This window comes from Ursus americanus, chromosome 9, assembly GCF_024610735.1.
Source record: "Ursus americanus isolate L20-20 chromosome 9, mUrsAme1.1.p, whole genome shotgun sequence".
Lineage (NCBI taxonomy): Eukaryota > Metazoa > Chordata > Mammalia > Carnivora > Ursidae > Ursus > Ursus americanus.
Window position 1 is genome coordinate 82089706 of NC_142135.1, and position 7933 is coordinate 82097638.

Here is a 7933-nt window from a genome sequence, read left to right on the forward strand (position 1 = left end):
CAAATGGTGGGTATTCATCCTTTCTGATGACTGAGTAATATTCCATTGTATAGATGAACCACATCTTCTTTGTCCATTCATCTGCTGAAGGACATCTTGGCTCCTTCCACAGTTTGGCTATTATGGACATTGCTGCTATGAACATTGGGATACAGGTGCCCCTTCTTTTCATTACTCTGTGTCTATGGGGTAAATACCCAGTAGTGCAATTGGTGGGTGATAGGATAGCTCTGTGTTTAACGTCTTGAGGATCCTCCATATTGTTTTCAAAAGTGGCTGTACCAGCTTGAATTCTCACGAGTAGTGTAAGAGGGCTCCGCTTTCTCCACATCCTCTCTGACTTTTTTTTTATTTCCTGTGTTGCTAATTTTTTTTCAAGATTTTATTTATTTATGCCACAGAGATAGAGACAGCCAGCGAGAGAGGGAACACAAGCAGGGGGAGTGGGAGAGGAAGAAGCAGGCTCATAACGGGGGAGCCTGATATGGGGCTCGATCCCATAATGCCAGGATCACGCCCTGAGCCGAAGGCAGATGCTTACCCACTGTGCCACCCAGGTGCCGCTGTCTTGTTAATTTTAACCATTCTAACTGGTGTACGGTGGTATCTCATTGTCGTTTTGATTTGTATTTGCCTGATGGCAAGTGATGTGGAGCATTTCTTCATGTGTCTGTTGGACATTTGTATGTCTTCTCTGGAGAAGTATCTGTGTCTTCTGCCCATTTTTCGGTGTCGAGTTTGAGGAGTTCTTTATAGATCTTGGATACCAGCCCTTTATCTGTAATATCATTTGCAGATATCTTCTTCGATTCCATAGGTTGCCTTCTTGTTTTGTTGATCTTTTACTTTGCCGAGCAGAAGCTTTTTATCCTGATGAAGTGCCAATAGTTCATTTTTGCTTTTATTTCCTTCGCCTTTAGAGACCTATCTTGCAAGAAGTTGTTGTGTCTAAGTTTGAAGAATTTTTTTGATTTTGATATGAGACAGGAATCCATTATCTTTCCTTCCTGATTATATTCGAGTCCTCTTTCTTGGTGAGTCTGGCTAAGTTTGTCAGTTTTGTTTATCTTTCCAAAAAAGGCAGCTCTCATTTTCATTGGTTTTTTTCTTTTTTGGTCTTTTTAGTCTCCGTTGGATTTATTTATGCATTCCATTTTGTTATTTCCTTATTTCTACTAATTTGGGGCTTTGTTTGTTGTTTTATTTTCTACTTCTTTACCACATAAATCAGGTTGTTTATTGGAGATTATTCTCATGGATTGATGAAGATTTGAATTTCTATGAATGTCCCCCATAAAGCTACTTTTGCTGCATCCCATAAGTTTTTGTAGGTTGTCTTTTTCATCAGTGTCAAGGTACTTCTAAATTTTTTTTGATTTCTTCTTTGACTGTTGGTTGTTCAGTAGCATGTTGTTAAATCTCCACATATTTTTTTAAGATTATTTATGTATCTGACAGAGAGTTAGACAGTGAGAGATGAACGCAAACATGGGGGTGGGAGAGGGTGAAGCGGGCTTCCCACTGAGCAAGGAGCCTGATTCGGGGCTAGACCCCAGGATCCTGGGATCACGACCTGAGCTGAAAGCAGATCCTTAACGACTGAGCCACCAAGGCCCCAAAAATCTCCACCTATTTTTGACTGTCCCATTTTTTTCTTGAGACTGATTTCTAATTTCCTATCATTGTGGTTGGACAAGATTTGAAGCAGAAGGTGAAGAGAGCATTCAGATGAAAGGTTTGTTTCCTGGAGGGTTTTCTGAGGGCAGACCATGAGTTCAGTGGGGACGGAGGAAGGTTTTGTGAGACGGGGGGTAGGGTTAACCCTTGCTAGAATTACTGACTACTACCATGCAGGCTGTGTGCTACCATTCACACCATAGTCCTGATGGACGTGTACTTCATTAGGAATATTTTCTAGGAGGTGTAGGCATAGCTTTCACTTAAAGAAAGGTGCCATGTGGGTTCATGGCATGACCCCAGGTCAGCAACCAGGATGTATGGTATTGTGGGGGATCAGAAACAGGCTTTCTGTGGGAAGTGACAGAAATAAGATATGGTGAGCTCCATGACCATAGGTGAGGTCCCGAGTGACCCACTGGGTGTTGGGTTCTGTGGATCTGTCTCATCAGGTGCTGTGCAATTCAGGGACACCCTCCTCTCTGTTAATTTGTGTGGAGACAGGTAGACATCAGTGTCTGGCCAGGCACGAGGGTCGCACTGGACCACCACCAGAGGTGCAGCGTGTGGGGGAGCCACTGCTTGGTTTCCACGAAAGCTGACCAGGGTCTTTGACCTTGATTCCTAGCAGTTGCAAGGGGAGAGGAGGCTGGGGGTGGTGCACACTTCCGAGAGTTGTGTTCAGGACTAGTCTGGAGCCCACTGAAGTCAGCGACACCGGGCACAGAAGTCACCCAGTCAGTGTTGCTGTGGGCACTGCTCCCATGGTACTTTCGGGACGGCTCCATGCTGCCACCTCCTGCTTTTCATCATCATCTTCAAGGTCATGTGCCTCTGCTCTTGCCCCATGGCCTCCGGGGTATTGTCCGTCCTCCATCTGGCCCTCGTCCCTAGTGCCCTGTGCAGTCCGATGCCAGGGTAGCCTTCTTGAGACAAACATCTGGCCCTGATGGAACACTTTCATGGATCTTGTAGGTTGCAAGGATGATGCCCTGCCCTGGAAGGGGGCTACAGGTCCCCAATCAGGAGAGCCATGTCTCCTTTTTCAGCATGGCCTGCCTTCCCCTCAGTCTTCTTCAGGGAAGCTCTTCCCACTTCCTGAGATGACAGCTCTGAACTTAAAACTGAATGTTATTTTACATATCTCTATGCCTTAGTTCATCCATGGCATGTCTTTCAACCCCGTTAGTGGGTTTTTTTTAGCAGTTCTGAAGGGCTGTCCGCTCAAGGAGGGGATGACCTGGGTGGGGCAGCTTTCCCTCTCATCTCCCTCAGCATGTCTCTGAGCCCTGGGACCAGCTCTCCCACTGAGGATTGAGGGACATGAGCCAGCCCATCCTGAGCCCAGGCTGTGTCAGCTGTGTAGACAGATGCGTGTCGGAGTGGTGGGCAGCTGGCATGGGCCGGGGCAGGCAGTGTCTCCTTCTCATTCCTTCCCTCCCTTCCTCCCAGAGGTAGCTCAGAGCAGCCTACAACCCCTGCATCTCCAGATCCCTTGACCTATGCCTCCTGTGTTCAGCTGGTGACCTTGGAGTTTCGCATGGATTCTACCTCCTGTACCCTCTCCCGTAGCAGTTCCTGGATCAGAGGAGGGATCGGACTCTTGTCTGCATTTGGTCTTCTTCCTGTCCCGCACCAATCCTATCCGCCTTTGCATCTTCCATGTATGTGCTTGGAAGCAAGCCCATCCACAGGGAACCTATTAGCCAAATGGATCCAGGCAATGAACATTGAAGTAGAGATCCAGGATCCATAATATACCTGCTCTGAAACCTGTCCAAAAGTCTGTGACTCTCTCACACTGAAACAGAAACAATAATAGCTTTCTGGACTGTGAATCTTGAATGCATAGGTGCTGAGCCTGGAGAGAAAAGGACCATGGCTCCCGTGGCCTGGGATCCACAGTAAGAACTCAGTGAAATCTGAATTCAAGGCATAGAGTGAATAATTATTGTAGAGTGAATCCTCCCAAGTAGGGCTTATGCACAGTGCACAGGAAAAGCTTTTTCAAAGAGGTTCCTGAAAGAAAAATCTTTTTTAAAAATTTATTTTAATTCCAGTAGAGCTAACATACAGTGTTACATTCTTTTCAGGTGTCCAATAGAGTGATTCAGTAATTCTATATATTACTCAGTGGTCATCAAGAAAAGCATCCTATTAATCCCCTTCATCTATTTCACTCATCCCTCTATCCACCTCCTCTCTGGTAACCATCCGTTTGTTCTCTATTGTTAAGAGTTTGTATTTTGGTGTGTCTCCTTTTTCTCTTTTAGTTATTTGTTTTTGTTTGTTTTTTAAATTCCCCATTAGAGTGACATCGTATGGGATTTTTCTTTCTCTGACTGACTGATTTTAGTTAGGATAATACTCTCTAGCTCCATCCATGTGTCTGCAAATGGCAAGGTTTCATTCTTTTTCAAGCCGAGTAATACTCCATTGTATGTGTGTATGTGTGTGTGTGTGTGTGTGTGTGTGTGTGAATACACACATCTATCATCTCATTTGTCAATTTTTCTACAGACACTTGGGTTGCTTCCATATGGTGATATTGTAAATAATGGTGCAAGAAACATAGGGGTGCACGTAACCTTTTACGTTACTGTTTTCCTATTCTTTGGGTAAATACGAGTAGTGTGATTGTTGGATCGTAGGGTAGTTCTATATTTAATTTTTTGAGGAACCTTCATACTGTTTTCCACGGTGGCCACCACAGTTTGCATTCCCACCCACAGTTCACGAGGATTCCCCTTTATCCACATCCTCCCAACACCTGCTCTTTGTTGTGCTTTTGATGTTAGCCATTCTGACAGGTTTGAGGTATTACCTCATTGTCCTTTGGATTTACATTTTCCTGATGATGGGTGATGGTGAACATCTTTTCACGGGACTGTTGGCCATTTGTATTTTTTCTTTGGAGAAATGTCTGTCCATGTCTTCTGCCTATTTTTTAACTGGATTATTTGTTTTGGGGGTCGAGTAGTATCAGTTGTATATGTTTTGGACACTATCCCTTTATTGCATATGATCTTTGCAAATATCTTCTCCCTTTGAGTAGGTTGTCTTATTATTTTTACGTTTTCATTGTTCTTCTGCCATATGGAAACTTTTTATTTTGCTGTATTCCCAATAGTTTATTTTTGCTTTCATTTCCTTTGCCTCAGGAGACAGTCTAGAAAAACATTGGTATGGTCCATGTCAAGAAGTTACTGTCTTCCCTCCTGTAGGATTTTTATGGATTCAGGTCTCATATTGAGGTCTTGAAACTGTTTTGCGTTTGTCTTTATTGTGTAAGAAAAGAGTCTAATTGCATTCTTCTGTACGTCGCTGTCTAGTTTTCCCAACACCATTTGTTGTAGAGACTGTCCTTTTCCCTTTTGATATCGTTGCTTGCTTTGTGGAAGATTCATGGACCACATAATTGTGGGTTTCTGTCTGAACTTGTATCCTGTTCCTTTGGTTGCTGTGTCTATTTTTGTGCCGTACTGTCTTGTTAGGATGACTGCAGCTTTGTAGTATAACCTGAAATCTGCAATTGTGAGTCCTCCAGCTTTGTTTTTCTTTTCCACATTGCACTGGCTGTTTGGAATCTTTAGTGGTTCCATACAAATGTTTAGGATTGTTTATTTGAGGTCTTTTGTTCTTTAATTTAAATTCAATTAGCCAACTTACAGTACATCATTCGTTTCAGATGTAGTCTTCAATAAATTTTCAGTCGTGTGTAACACCCAGTGCTCATTGTATCGTGTGACCTCCTTAATGCTACTCACCCAGTTACCCCCCCAACTTCTCCTCCAACAATCATCAGTTTCTTGCGATAGTTAAGAGTCCATCATGGGTTTTCTCCCTCTCTGATGACTTCCCATTCTATTTTCCCTTCCTTGCCCTATGGTCTTCTTCCTTGTTTCTGATATTCCACATAGGAGTGAAAGCATATGATCATTGTCTTTCTTTCATTGACTTATTCCACTCAGCATAATACCCTCCAGCTCCACCCAGGTCGGTGTGATGGTAAGTATTCATCCTTTCTGATGGCTGAGTAATATTCCATTATATATATATATATATATATATATATATATATATATATATATATATATATATATATATATATTCCACATCTTCTTTATCCATTCATCTATCCATGGTCATCTGCACTCCTTCCACAGTTTGTCTATTATGCATATTGCTGCTATGAACACTGGGGTGCATGTGTCCCGACTTCGCTACCTCTGTCTCTTTGGGGTAAATACCCAGTAGTGCAATTGCTGGGACATAGGGTAACTTTATTTATAACTTCTTGAGGAAACTCCATACCATTTTCAAGAGTGGCTGTACCGGACTGCATTCGTACAGGTGTGTAAGAGGGTTCCCGTTTCTCCACATCCTCTCCAACATGTATAGTTTTATGTCTTCTTATTTTTAGATATTCAGCCTCGTGTGATATGGCATCTATAGGGGTTTAGATTTGCACTTCCCTGAAGCCAAGTGATATGAAGCATTTATGCATGTATCTTTTGGTCTCCGGTACGTCATCATCAGTGAAATGACTTCCCATTTTAATCCATCTCAAGACCTAAAGCTGGGTAAGGCACTGAAGCTGGATGATGCCATCGGTTGGAAGTGTGGAGAATTTCAAAAGATCTCCGTGGAGAGCAAGTTTAAAGGTCAGTGTGAAGCTACTAATTAGTTCTGGGGAGATCTCTCAAAGTGGGGGTTGCCTGGGATAGGCTGAGGGTGGCCCTCCGATTTTCCTATGAATCCTTGCTGCAGCCCCAAATGGACAGTTTCCTGCTGTGGGGCAGGCTGAGTCCTCTAGTCGTGCAGAGGTGAGCCCAATGCCTGCTGCCTTGGAGGCAGGCAAACAGGGAGGGACCCTCAGCAGAAGACCCAGTGTTAGGTTAGGCCTCAAGAGACAGCAGGTCCTAACTGCCCAGTGCTCAGAGAACTCCCAGGCCAAGTGAGATGAGGGCACAAGGGCGGGTGAGTGTGAGCCTTCGGGTTTCATCCGGAAGGGCCCACAAAGGTCGGGGTTCACCAGAAGGGGCTCTCAGGGGTGCCCCAAATCTCTTGCCCTGAATGCTGTGTTGTGCCCCAAAATGGTACAGTTTACTGTGGGCTGCAGGCTGAGTCCTACGGTGGGGCTTGGGTGTCCCAAATCCCCTAGAGTGGGGTGCCAGGACCCTGGGGAGGGACCCTTCTGTCACCAACCTAGGGTAAGGGTTAGGGTCCAGAAGCCTGCCAGGGACAATCTGCAGGCTGTGCAGCGAGCTCTGTGGAGGGCTGAGAGGAGGCCATGGGGGAAGGTGAGCGTGGGACTCAGGGTTGGGGCACGGGGGGCTGCCAAATGTGGGGATGGGCTCTGGGGGCCTCCCCAAGTTCTCGTGTCCTGTAGGCTCCGTAGAGTCCCAAGGGGCACGGTTTCCTGTCAGGTGACAAGCTGAGTCCTGCGGTGGGGCCAGGTAACCCAATTCCCCGGGGCTGCTCTGTAAGGCTCCTGGGGAGGCCCCCACACCCGCGGCCGACCTAGGGCTAGGGTTAGGCCCCAGGAGCCCCGCAGGCCCAATCTGCTGGCTGTATGGCGAGCTACAGGGGCTAAGTTGAGGGTGTGGGGAGGGTGAGCGTGGGCCTCAGGGTTGGGGTGCGGGAGGCCGCCGAAGTTCGCTGGTGGCTCAGGAGGCTCCTCCTTGTTCTCCCGCCCTGAATGCTCTATGGCCTCCCAAGGTGCACGGTTTCCTGTAGGGTGGCAGACTGAGTCCTGCTGTGGGGCTCAGGTGTCCCGAATCCCCGCAGCTGTGGCTCCAGGCTCCTGGGGAGGGAGCCCTCCACAGATGAACTAGGGTTAGGGTTGGGGCCCAGGAACCCCGCAGGCCAGATCTGCCCACTATGTGGTGAGCTCCGCTGCGGGCTGAGGTGAGGGTGTGGGGTGGGGTGAGCATGGGCTTCAAGCTTGGGTTTAGGGATCGCCGAAGTTCGCTGGGGGCTCTGGGGGCCCTCCAGATTCTCCCGCGCTGAATGCTCTATAGCCTCCCAAGGGGCACGGTTTCCTGCAGGCTGGCAGGCTTTGTCCTGCAGTGGGGCTCAGGTGTACCCAGTCCCTGGGACTGCGGCACCGGGCCCCAGGGGAGAGTCCCTACCCAGCCGACCTAGGGTCAGGTCTAGGCCCCAGGAACCCGGCAGGCCTGATCTGCCGGCTCTGCGACGAGCTCGGTGGCAAGCTGAAGGGAAGGCGTGGGGCGGGATGAGCGTGGGCCTCAGG